Source organism: Tiliqua scincoides, chromosome 4, assembly GCF_035046505.1.
Source record: "Tiliqua scincoides isolate rTilSci1 chromosome 4, rTilSci1.hap2, whole genome shotgun sequence".
In the NCBI taxonomy this organism is placed as follows: Eukaryota; Metazoa; Chordata; class Lepidosauria; order Squamata; family Scincidae; genus Tiliqua; species Tiliqua scincoides.
Genome location: NC_089824.1, coordinates 105,646,946 through 105,657,793, shown reverse-complemented (window position 1 = coordinate 105,657,793; position 10,848 = coordinate 105,646,946).

Here is a 10,848-nt window from a genome sequence, read left to right as displayed (position 1 = left end):
TCCGCATTGATCTCAGCGCGCGCACCGGCTCTTCTCCCAGGCACGTCCCAGCGCCAGAAGCCGCAGCCTGGACGCCGTCGCCCCGGCTCCAGCAGCGCCCCTCCGAGCAGGCAGCCCGCAGGCGCTGCTGCTACCGCTGCGGCCCCCCTTTCGCCCCCTCTGGTGGGCACATCCTGCCTGGGCGCTGCGGCTTCAGGAGGCACCTGAAATCTCCTGCTTGGACCAATCTGTCCGCTTCGCCTTCACCTGTCTCCTAGCAACCCCGCATCCGCTGCTGCTAGGTAGGACTCTGAGCAGCATCCTTTGCTTCCAGTATCAGTGCTTCCCTCTGTCTACATCAAGCAACCCCAGGGCCATTTCTGCATTCTGCTGACACCCCCCCCCCCGTCACTGGAGAGGGCGACTGCAAGAATCCTGCCAGTTCTCCCTTGCAACCACTATTCTCAGACTTATAGGGAGGTGGGCCTGGCACCAGTACCCAAGCATCATTTCTGTGCGTGTAATTGACATGCATGCATGCCATACCGCCTGGAATATAAGGAGCTGACCTCCTACAAATTTGCAGTGCAGGTCCCATCCCTTGTCTGGGATGATTGATTGGCTTCTTCTTGTTCCCACTGCTTCACCTCCTTACATGTCTGTCAGTGTGGCATATATGCTACGCATGTCAATTACACCCGAGTAGCAAATGCACTTTCAATACTGTTCCCATCCTTAGGATCTAGAGTTATTTTTTTATGTGCTCCAGAGATCAGAGAACTGAGTCCTTTGCTGTCCAGAAGCTTGGAAATCCTGTTTCTGGGATCTCGATGCTTATGATTATTATGGTGCTTGTCCACCCTCCTGCCTCTAGTCAGATGTTACATCCTGCTGCTCACTTCACTCATATTCCACTGAACCTTCCCCCCCCCCCCCAACTGCTCTGAGGCTGAGCAAGTGCATCCCTCCCCTGCCCACTGCATTTGCTCTCCTTGCACCAGAAAAAACCCTTGACTGCCATTGCTCATCCCTGGAACCCTCCAGTTGGTTCCAATACAATGACTGTATTGTCATGCACAGTGTTGCGTGAAGATGTTTCCTATGTTTTCTCACAGAACTTTAAAAAAAATACAGGGTGGCATTAGCCCGTTCCTGCCCCTGTGAATCCCTGATGCCACTCCTGAACCTGACTGAGACCAACTTGCTTCAGCAAGATTGCTCTATCATGGGCTGTCTGGCCCATGATCTATCTATCTGGCCAACAAGCCAAATATATTGGATAGAATCCAAAGAAAACTTGTCATGAATTATAAGCACCACTGAAAAATCAATTGGACAACTTTGCAGTCTAATTTAAGTCTCATCAATTTCAGTGGGACTTAGTGGTGACTTTCCTTGGATACAGTGCCATCACAGTTTGCTGCTTGAAGCACAGCATCACCTGTTCCCTCTCTCTTCTTTTTAATGTCATAACCTTTCCTTCCTTTTGAATTTGTCCTCCTTCCTCTTCTATTAGGAAAGCAAGAGGAAAAGCAGTCATTTTGCCTTTCTTCCTTTGGTGGGTGGGGAGAGGTTCTGATAACCTTCCTACCCCTGATCTACAATCCATTACTTGGTGGTCCACTTCACCCAGCATCACAGTATATAAGAACACAAAAAGAGCCACTCTGGATCAGGCCAAGGGTCCATCTTGTCCAGCTGCCTGTATCTTACATTGGCCCACCAGATTTGGGAGCACACAATTCAACAAGTTACCTGCATCCAGTTGCCACTTTCTTGCATCTGGCATTCAGGGATAGGCTACCTCTAAAACTTGGAGGTTGTATAACCTGCAGTGGACTTTTCCTCCATAAATCTCCTCAATTCCCTTTTAAAAACATCTAGACCAAGAACCATCACAACATCCTGTGGCAAAGAGTTCCACAGATTAATTACATGCTAGTAAAGAAATTTTTCCTTCTAACTCTCTGACCAGTCCGTTTTAGTGGATGACTCCTGCTTCTGGTATTGTGCAAGAGGGAAAAGAACTATCCATTCTATCCATCCCATGCATAATTTTATATATCTCAGTCATGTCTCCCTTCTGGTGCCTTCTTTCTAGATTGAACAGCCCCAAACATTGTAGCCTTTCCTCATAAGGGAGTTGCCCAATCATGCTGGTTGCTCTCTTCTGCATCATTTCAGTTCCACTATGTCCTTTCTGAGATGTGGCAACCAGAACTGGACACAATACTCCAGATACAGCATTACCATCAATTTGTAAAATGGTATAATAATATTGGCTGTTTTATTTTCCATTCCTTTTTTAATTCTACCAAGCATGGAATTGGCCTTCTTCATAGCTGTTGCACCCGCGTTGACTCTCGCACCAATCAATTTTAGTGGATGTCACCTCATTTTGGTGTTGTGCAAGAAAAGAACCTCTCTCTATACTACCATCTCATGAATAAAGTATATATATAATTTTATATGTCTATATATAATAATTATTGATTATACTGATTATATATTGATTATTTTAACAGCATATTGATTATTACTGAATAATACTGATAATATATAATATAATATGTATAACTATATATAATTATTATAATTATTTTATATGTCTTGATCACGTTCCCCCTTAGGCATCTTCTTTCTAGACTGAAGAGCCCCAAACCTTGTAGTCTTTCCTCTTAAGGGAAGTGTCCCAGCCCACTAATCATTATGGTTAATCTCTTCTGCACCTTTTCCAGTTCAACCTTCCAGTTCAAACTCCAATAGGCCAACCTTGTTTAAGTGCAACCCTTAACCTATCAATGAGAAAAAAAGGACTTCTAGAACTGTAGAGAAGAACTCTGCAAATCCATAGCTTTTCTTGTTCTGCTCTTTGCAAACAGAAATGGGGAAGGGGTGGATCCAAGGCAGTTTCTTTCCCCTCATGTCACCTGGCCAATGTATGCCTGAGTCACAGGTGTATGCCTGCAATGTACACTACAGCTGGGAGGGGAAATGTAATTGCATGAACACTGAATACATAATCAGCTGTCACAGCTGTTTTTTGTTTGTTTGTTTTTTGCTACAGACCAAAGGCGGCCAAACTGTGGCTTGTGAGCCACATGTAGCTATTTGACATACAATGTGCAGCTTGCAGAAATAAGTTGACTGAGGCCCTTTTTGCATCACAATATAAAAGGTAAATTTAAAGAAAAAAATCAAGCTTTATAATTATTTACCTGTATAAATGGAGAGTCCACTGGATTAAAATGTATGTTTAATGTTCATGGTGAATTTAAGTGCTTCTTAAATACGTATTGTGGCTCTCAAAGATCTGAAGTTTATTGCATGTGACTCTTATGTTAAATAAGTTTTGTCACCCCCTACTACAGACTTTGCATTCACCTTGTAGCAAGAACATTCTGGAGTAGTAGCAATCTAATTGGAGGTCAGATCCTGCATATGCTTACTTGGAAGTAAGTCTCAGGGGGGCTCATTTCCAGCGTGTGTGCGCTTAATTTTACAGCACACACCAGCTTGAAATGAGCCCCCCTGAGACTTACTTCCAAGTAAGCATGAGCATGCTCAGTTGAGCAGTTTTCATAAGCATGTGACAACTCAGCACTGTATAGCTAAATGCCTGTTCGTGGTGAGGTGAACTATCCCTCCTTATCCTGAATTCATGCATCTTCTGCTGGATGTGGAAGCGCCACCGAACTGGAAACATCTCACATATTCCTTGTCAGCACTGTGGATGAATGCTGTATTTGTATTGGCAACCTTCAGTCTCGAAAGACTATGGTATCGGGCTCTGAAAGGTGGTTCTGGCACAGCGTCTAGTGTGGCTGAAAAGGCCAATCCGGGAGTGACAGTCCCTTCCACACCGGGAGCAAGTGCAGTCTGTCCCTGGTCTGTCTCCCTGGCTATGGGCCTTCCTTCTTTGCCTCTTAGCCTCAGACTGTTGGCAAAGTGTCTCTTCAAACTGGGAAAGGCCATGCTGCACAGCCTGCCTCCAAGCGGGCCACTCAGAGGCCAGGGTTTCCCACTTGTTGAGGTCCATCCCTAAGGCCTTCAGATCCCTCTTGCAGATGTCCTTGTATCGCAGCTGTGGTCTACCTGTAGGGCGCTTTCCTTGCACGAGTTCTCCATAGAGGAGATCCTTTGGGATCCGGCCATCATCCATTCTCACGACATGACCAAGCCAACGCAGGCGTCTCTGTTTCAGCAGTGAATACATGCTAGGGATTCCAGCACGTTCCAGGACTGTGTTGTTTGGAACTTTGTCCTGCCAGGTGATGCCGAGGATGCGTCGGAGGCAGCGCATGTGGAAAGCGCTCAGTTTCCTCTCCTGTTGTGAGTGAAGAGTCCATGACTCGCTACAGTACAGAAGTGTACTCAGGACGCAAGCTCTGTAGACCTGGATCTTGGTATGTTCCGTCAGCTTCTTGTTGGACCAGACTCTCTTTGTGAGTCTGGAAAACGTGGTAGCTGCTTTACCGATGCGCTTGTTTAGCTCGGTATCGAGAGAAAGAGTGTTGGAGATCGTTGAGCCAAGGTACACAAAGTCATGGACAACCTCCAGTTCATGCTCAGAGATTGTAATGCAGGGAGGTGAGTCCACATCCTGAACCATGACCTGTGTTTTCTTAAGGCTGATTGTCAGTCCAAAATCTTGGCAGGCCTTGCTAAAACGATCCATGAGTGCAATATCATCACACCATTCATTTTCAGCTGAAATCTTCCTATACAGAGTTACATGGAAGAAAGCCCCACTGAACTCACTGACTTGCTTCTAGTAAACATATATGGTATTTTAAGTGTACCCATAAAAAGGTAAACTACTGATGCAGCAGATGCATTTGCAGACACACGCATAGATATACTTGTCATGGAGTTATTATTCATTGCAGCTCCACATCGAACATACCTTTTGTAACATATGAAATAGCACAGTGACATAGGAAAACAAATTACTTATTCCAGTTGCCCTTGTGCAATGTGAAATGTTTTGTATCCAGTGTGTTCTAATCTAATTAAAGCTGTCATCCTATGCACACATGCTTAGGAATAAATCCACTGGACCCAAAGGGACTTACTTCCAAGTAAACTTACTTAGGATCGTGCTATAATTCTGCATGCTGCCTCTTGTACTTCATGTTAAGACAAAGTTGAGTTCTTTTTCCATCATGCCCAGTCACTTTTCTCACTCCCTCCTCTTATTTTGTTTCATTTTTTCTGCTTTGTATCTGGCATTAAAAATAGTTCTGACTTCTGAGTGACCTGGAAACTTGCTTACTATTTTGTGATGTTTTAGTTGGTCTCAGTAAGGGGATTACCCTCCTGTAACTTTGGGACTTACTTACCAATATGGCTACCTGCAGTTATAATAATAATACAAATGACAGATCTAATTGGAGCATAATTGTAGTGAATGAATAAATATAAGGAACTCAACACCAGATGGGAATATCTGTGGGTTTGAGAAACAAATGTATTTCTCACCTCTGTTCCTGCAGGGCAAATCCACCAATCAGTCCCATGGCACAGTTAGCTTTGAGTGTGCGATAACACTATCTCACTTCTACACACTACACATCTGAAAGAGCCAGTAGCCAAAGCACAGAGATAGAGCTAAGAGCAAATGGTGTCATACAGCCCAACTACGCAGAAGTCAGCATGCCTAAGGTTGTTGATATCAATAAGCTTAGGTTCCTCAAACTCTGCCAGGAGCAGGCTGCAAGTACTGAATTTGTATGTCTGCTTTAATTTAAGTGTGGATAGGATTCCTCATGGGCCTTAGGAATGTAACATTTCTGGTATCATTCCTCCAAAAGCACCATATAAAATGACGACTGTAATTCCCCAAATTAACATCCTAATCCTGTGCTGCCCGGGGCACCCAGACTCAGCAGCACCGAGGATCCTGCACCTCCCGCGCTACCATGGGAGGTGCCTCGGGAGAAGGGGACGTCTGCAATGGGGCTACTCACTTTACTGCTGACTAAAAGGTCGACGGTAAGGAAAAGGCATTCATGTAGGGCACGGAGCCCTCCCCAAGCGCCTTGGATCCTGCGGAGTGGAGCTCCGCAGATCCTTCCCTCGGCACACCTCCCTCCGCCCTCTCTCCGCCCCCGCTGGCCTCCCCCCTCCCTGGAATGCCTCCTTCCCACCCCTGTCCCTGCCCCCACCTACCGTGCCACTGGTCTGCGGTCCAGGAGACCGCCGAGCTACGGAAGCTGGGCGACCACCCGGCGTTAAACCAGCACCAGCCGGTGCTGAGCTAGCACGGGCGGGAGCCTAGTGGTGAGCCCTGCGAACGTGCCTTATGGCACGTCTGCAACTGTGCTCAGTGGCACAGAGCCGTGCCGCTGAGCACAGGATTGGGCTCAAAGGCTGCAATCTTATACCCTACTGAGTGGACACAGGGGCACTTTTTAAATTGCTGCTCCTCTTATATTTAGCAGGGTATAAGAGGGGCACCTCTTAGCTAGAGTGTACTTCACTCCAGCACACTGCCTTTTCTAGTGGCTGTTTTTTTTTTTCATCTTTTAAAATTGTGAGCCCTTTTGGGACAGGGAGCCATTTAGTTATTTGATTTTCTCTGTAAACCACTTTTTGAACTTCTGTTGAAAAGCAGTATATAAATTATGATGACAATAATAATAATATGCACACTTACCTTAGAATAACCTCCATTGAACAAAGTGGGTCTTACTTCCGAGTACTGGTAAATATGTATAGTCATGCTTCCCAAACTTTTTGGCACTGGAATCCACTTTTAAAAATGACAAACTGTCATGAGTCACTAGACAAAAAAGAGATATAGAAATAAATTATTAATAAATTATTAATAATTTTTGTGCTCCTAAGGCAACTAGAGACCTTACATATGTAGTATGTGTGTATAGAGACATTTGCTAGAATCTCTCTAGAAAAGGACTGTTATGTGAAAATCCCCTTTTCCCTTCCAAGTAGTGTTTTTATATCTGGTTATGTATTTTGGACTAAAATGCAGGCCTAAAACTTCTCTTACAGGCCACAAAAGGAGTCAAATCATAAGCTTACTCATTTCTCATGTTGCTGGCTACCTTCAGTCTGGAAAGACTCATTTTCTCTAGAGACACTGGAAATGTCTTTATTGTTTAAGTCAATCACTGAATATGCAAACACCTTAAGGGAAGAGGACCTTGACAGCAAAGTCTATCACCTATTGTTAACTAAATCAAGCACATCCTGACTCCAAAATCCAGTAGCAACAGGAAGCAAGCTACTTCCCCCTCCCCCAGAGTCAGGCTTTGCTGATAGCTGATTTCTGGACCCCTCTACCCTTTGTTTTACATACTCCACGTGTACCTGCGTGTACAACACATCCAGGTCATTCTAGGTCAGACACAACCCCTTAAGAGAAGGCTCCGAGCACATGCTCTCTCTCTCTGTCTGCCCTCCCACGGGAGTGGTCCTTCCTAGGACTCTTTCCCCTCCTGCTTCCCGGGACAAGTACATATATCTTGCGTCTAAAACTCCCTCCCTTCTTCCCTATCTATTCCTCCCTTCTTCCCCCATCTTTAGTTAGCAAACTGGGTTTAGCAGATTAAGGAACCCCTAAAATACTTCCCTACAACCTATCCATTTTTGATTCCTTTTCGGATGCACCCAAATACATAGCACATGCAGCCACCATAAGCTAGGTACACTAGACACAAGTACTAGAAATCTATACTTATCAATTCTCCATGTGTATTATGTTTACCTTTGTGTGTTTTTGCAATAAAAATATAATCCTTTGATTGAAAGTTACCTTTCTCCCAATCTCCTCTTTAAGCTAGACAAGGGATCTCTTTGCTGTACGCTGTCTTGTTATCCAGCCTGCGATCCTAAGAGTTTCCAAAAGGCTAATATACTAATTCCCCTAAACAAAACAGCCTTTTTGGTAACAGGACTGTTCCCCCAAACCTTTACAGTCATTGCAAGGTACCCAGAAAGCTAAATTAGAGAGCAAGATGTGCAATTAGGGACTTCCAGGCCAGACAAAAGGCTGAAATTCAGTTCACATGTGCTCTATGGCATGTCAATTACTAGGGGGAAAAACAGAAAACGTTACATTTTAATTTTGTGTTATGAAGATGACCTCATACCACAGGTCAGCATTCTAGAGAATTATTTTCTTCTGCAAATTGAGCCCTCGTCCCACAGCTCATGTGAGAGGTCGAACAGTCGCCCTCACACTGAGAGCAGTTGAGTCGGGCCAGCACAGGCTCCAGCAAGTCTCTGGAGGGCTAGAGGCTCATTGGAGACTGGGGGCTCACTGAGGGCTGGATTGGGAGTCCCTGATGGCCCCCAGGCCATCCAAATGGCCCCAAGGCCATGGTTTGGGTTCCCCTGATCTAGGACAAAGGAAGGGAAGTTCCTGTGGAGGAGGCAGCATATACAACAAACACACAGGCAAGCCATCAGAGTAAGATTCATATTCAGAAAATAAGCCTTTTGCCAGGAACTAACAAGACAAGCAACAAGAGAAGCCCCACCTACAGTCTTGTAGGAAAACCTACATTCGCTTATTGTGTAAAACTCTGGGCTAGGAAGCAGGTGAGTCAGGTTGAACCCAGTTGGGGGAATGGTAGAATCCAGGCCAACATTTACTTTTGCATACTGAGATGGCAACATTCAAAGTAGAAGCAAAAAAGAAGGGAGCAGGCAGGACTCCAAACCACATTGTGCACTCACAATGCAGCTCTCTAACCGCTCAGCTGACACACACACACACACACACACACACACACACACACCATGAAGTACATGTAATCTTGCAGTACAATCAGCCCACAAACCAAGTTGATTAAGGGGCAACCTAGTCTTGTGGAACAACACAGATTTTACTCTCTGAATATGATTTCCCTTTGGGAAGCCCCCCCCCCTCCAATGGACACTGTAGGCACAGCTAAGATAATGTAGTTTCTTGGTAATGGGGGCAGTGCTGTATCACCAGAATACTGAATATGTGAGTGTTGGAGTTCTAACAGTGAGAACAGCAGCACACATCACACGTCTTCTAATAACTGTTTGCTTCACACAGCTTTCTAATCATCACATTTCTTTCTAAGACAACACACGTCTTTCTAATAACTATTTGTTTCATTAATCAGTTCTGTCCTTACAGGGGGAAAAGTTTCAACCAAGTGTGGTCTCATATAGTGGAAACGGAAAAGGTGCAGAACAGAACGACCAAATGATTACTCAGCTGGGTAATGATTTCCAAAATGATTTCCTCAGCTTACGAGGAAAGGCTACAGCGTTTGGGGCTCTTCATTCTAGAACAGGGGTCTCCAAACCCCAGCCTGGGGGCCAGATGTGGCCCGCGGCGGGCCTCCCCTGAAAGCCTCTGGCCCACTCGGCTGAACATGATTGGAGCTGTGCTCTGGTTGCATCTGGAGGGTGTTCTAAGGACCAGAGAGGTTGAGTGAATGAGCCCATTCATTCATTATTCATTCATCTAAGTTCCATCTCTAATTTATTTATATACATTTTATATTTAAATTTTTTTTTCTGGCCCTCTACACCGCACCAGATATTTGATGCAGCCCTCTGGCCAAAAAGTTCGGAGATCCCTGGTCTAGAAAAAGATGCCTGAGGGGGGACATGATTGAGTCATACAAAATTATGCAGGGGATGGATAGAGTGGATAGAGGGATGTTGTTTTCCCTCTCATAAAACACCAGAATCAGGAGACATCCACTAACACTGAGTGATGGGAGAATTAGGACAGACAAAAGAGAATATTTCTTTACCCAGCATGTAATTAGTCTGTGGAACTCCTTGCCACAGGATGTGGTGATGGCATCTGGCCTAGATGCCTTTGAAAGGGGATTGGACAAATTTCTTGAGGGAAAAAATCCATGTGTATGTGCAATCTGATTTTAGAAGTAGGCTACTTCAGAATGCCGGATGCAAGAGAGGGCACCAGGATGCAGGTCCCTTGTATGCTCCCTGAGGCATCTGGTGGGCCACTGTGAGGTACTGGAAGCTGGACTAGATGGGCCTTTGGCCTGATCCAAGGGGGCTTTCTTATGTTCTTATTCAAAACTATCAGCAATTAATATTAGATGAAAGTTCTGCTGATGCTCAAACCCTTATCATACACCAAGCAGGCTTTCAGGTGAAACACCTCCAATTAGGGATAGCACCAGGGATTTCCCAGTAACTTATGGAAATGGAGATAGAAGGTTTTTTCACAGTTGTATCCTGTTTTGATAATGGGTTACACATGGCCCTTACTCACTAAGAAGTTTTACAGAAATTTGACCAAGCATGTACCACCATCAAGAAAAAGAAACATCAGCTAGAAGTTTCCTATATTGCCTTTCTAGGGCACCAAATGGATGCATCCAACAGAAGGCAAGGGAAGGACCTCTTAGGGCGCAATCCTAACCCCTTATGTCAGTGCTTTCCAGCACTGGCATAGCGGTGCCAATGGAACATGTGCTGCATCCTGCAGTTGGGTGTCATTCATGGAAGCCTCCTCAAAGTAAGGGAATGTTTTTCCCTTACCTCAGAGCTGCATTGCCCTTATGTCAGTGCTGGAAAGCACTGACATAAGGGGTTAGGATTGTGCCCTCAGTCTTAAAACATGAAATTATTATCTCTCTTCATGCAAAATATATGTTCCAGACCCTTAAAAAAACTGATTTAAAAAAAGAGAGCTGAAAACCAGAATTGTTTACTGTCTCTGCAATGGTTCAACACAAACTTTTAAAAGTAAAAGATGAAACTTTTGGGGGTCTTAGCAATCATAAATGGGTTGCACAGAAATTCTTTCAAGGCAGCACATGGTCCACAGATTGTGTAGTGATAGCAGGAACCACAATTTTCAGAGAGGATAGATAGAAGGAAGTA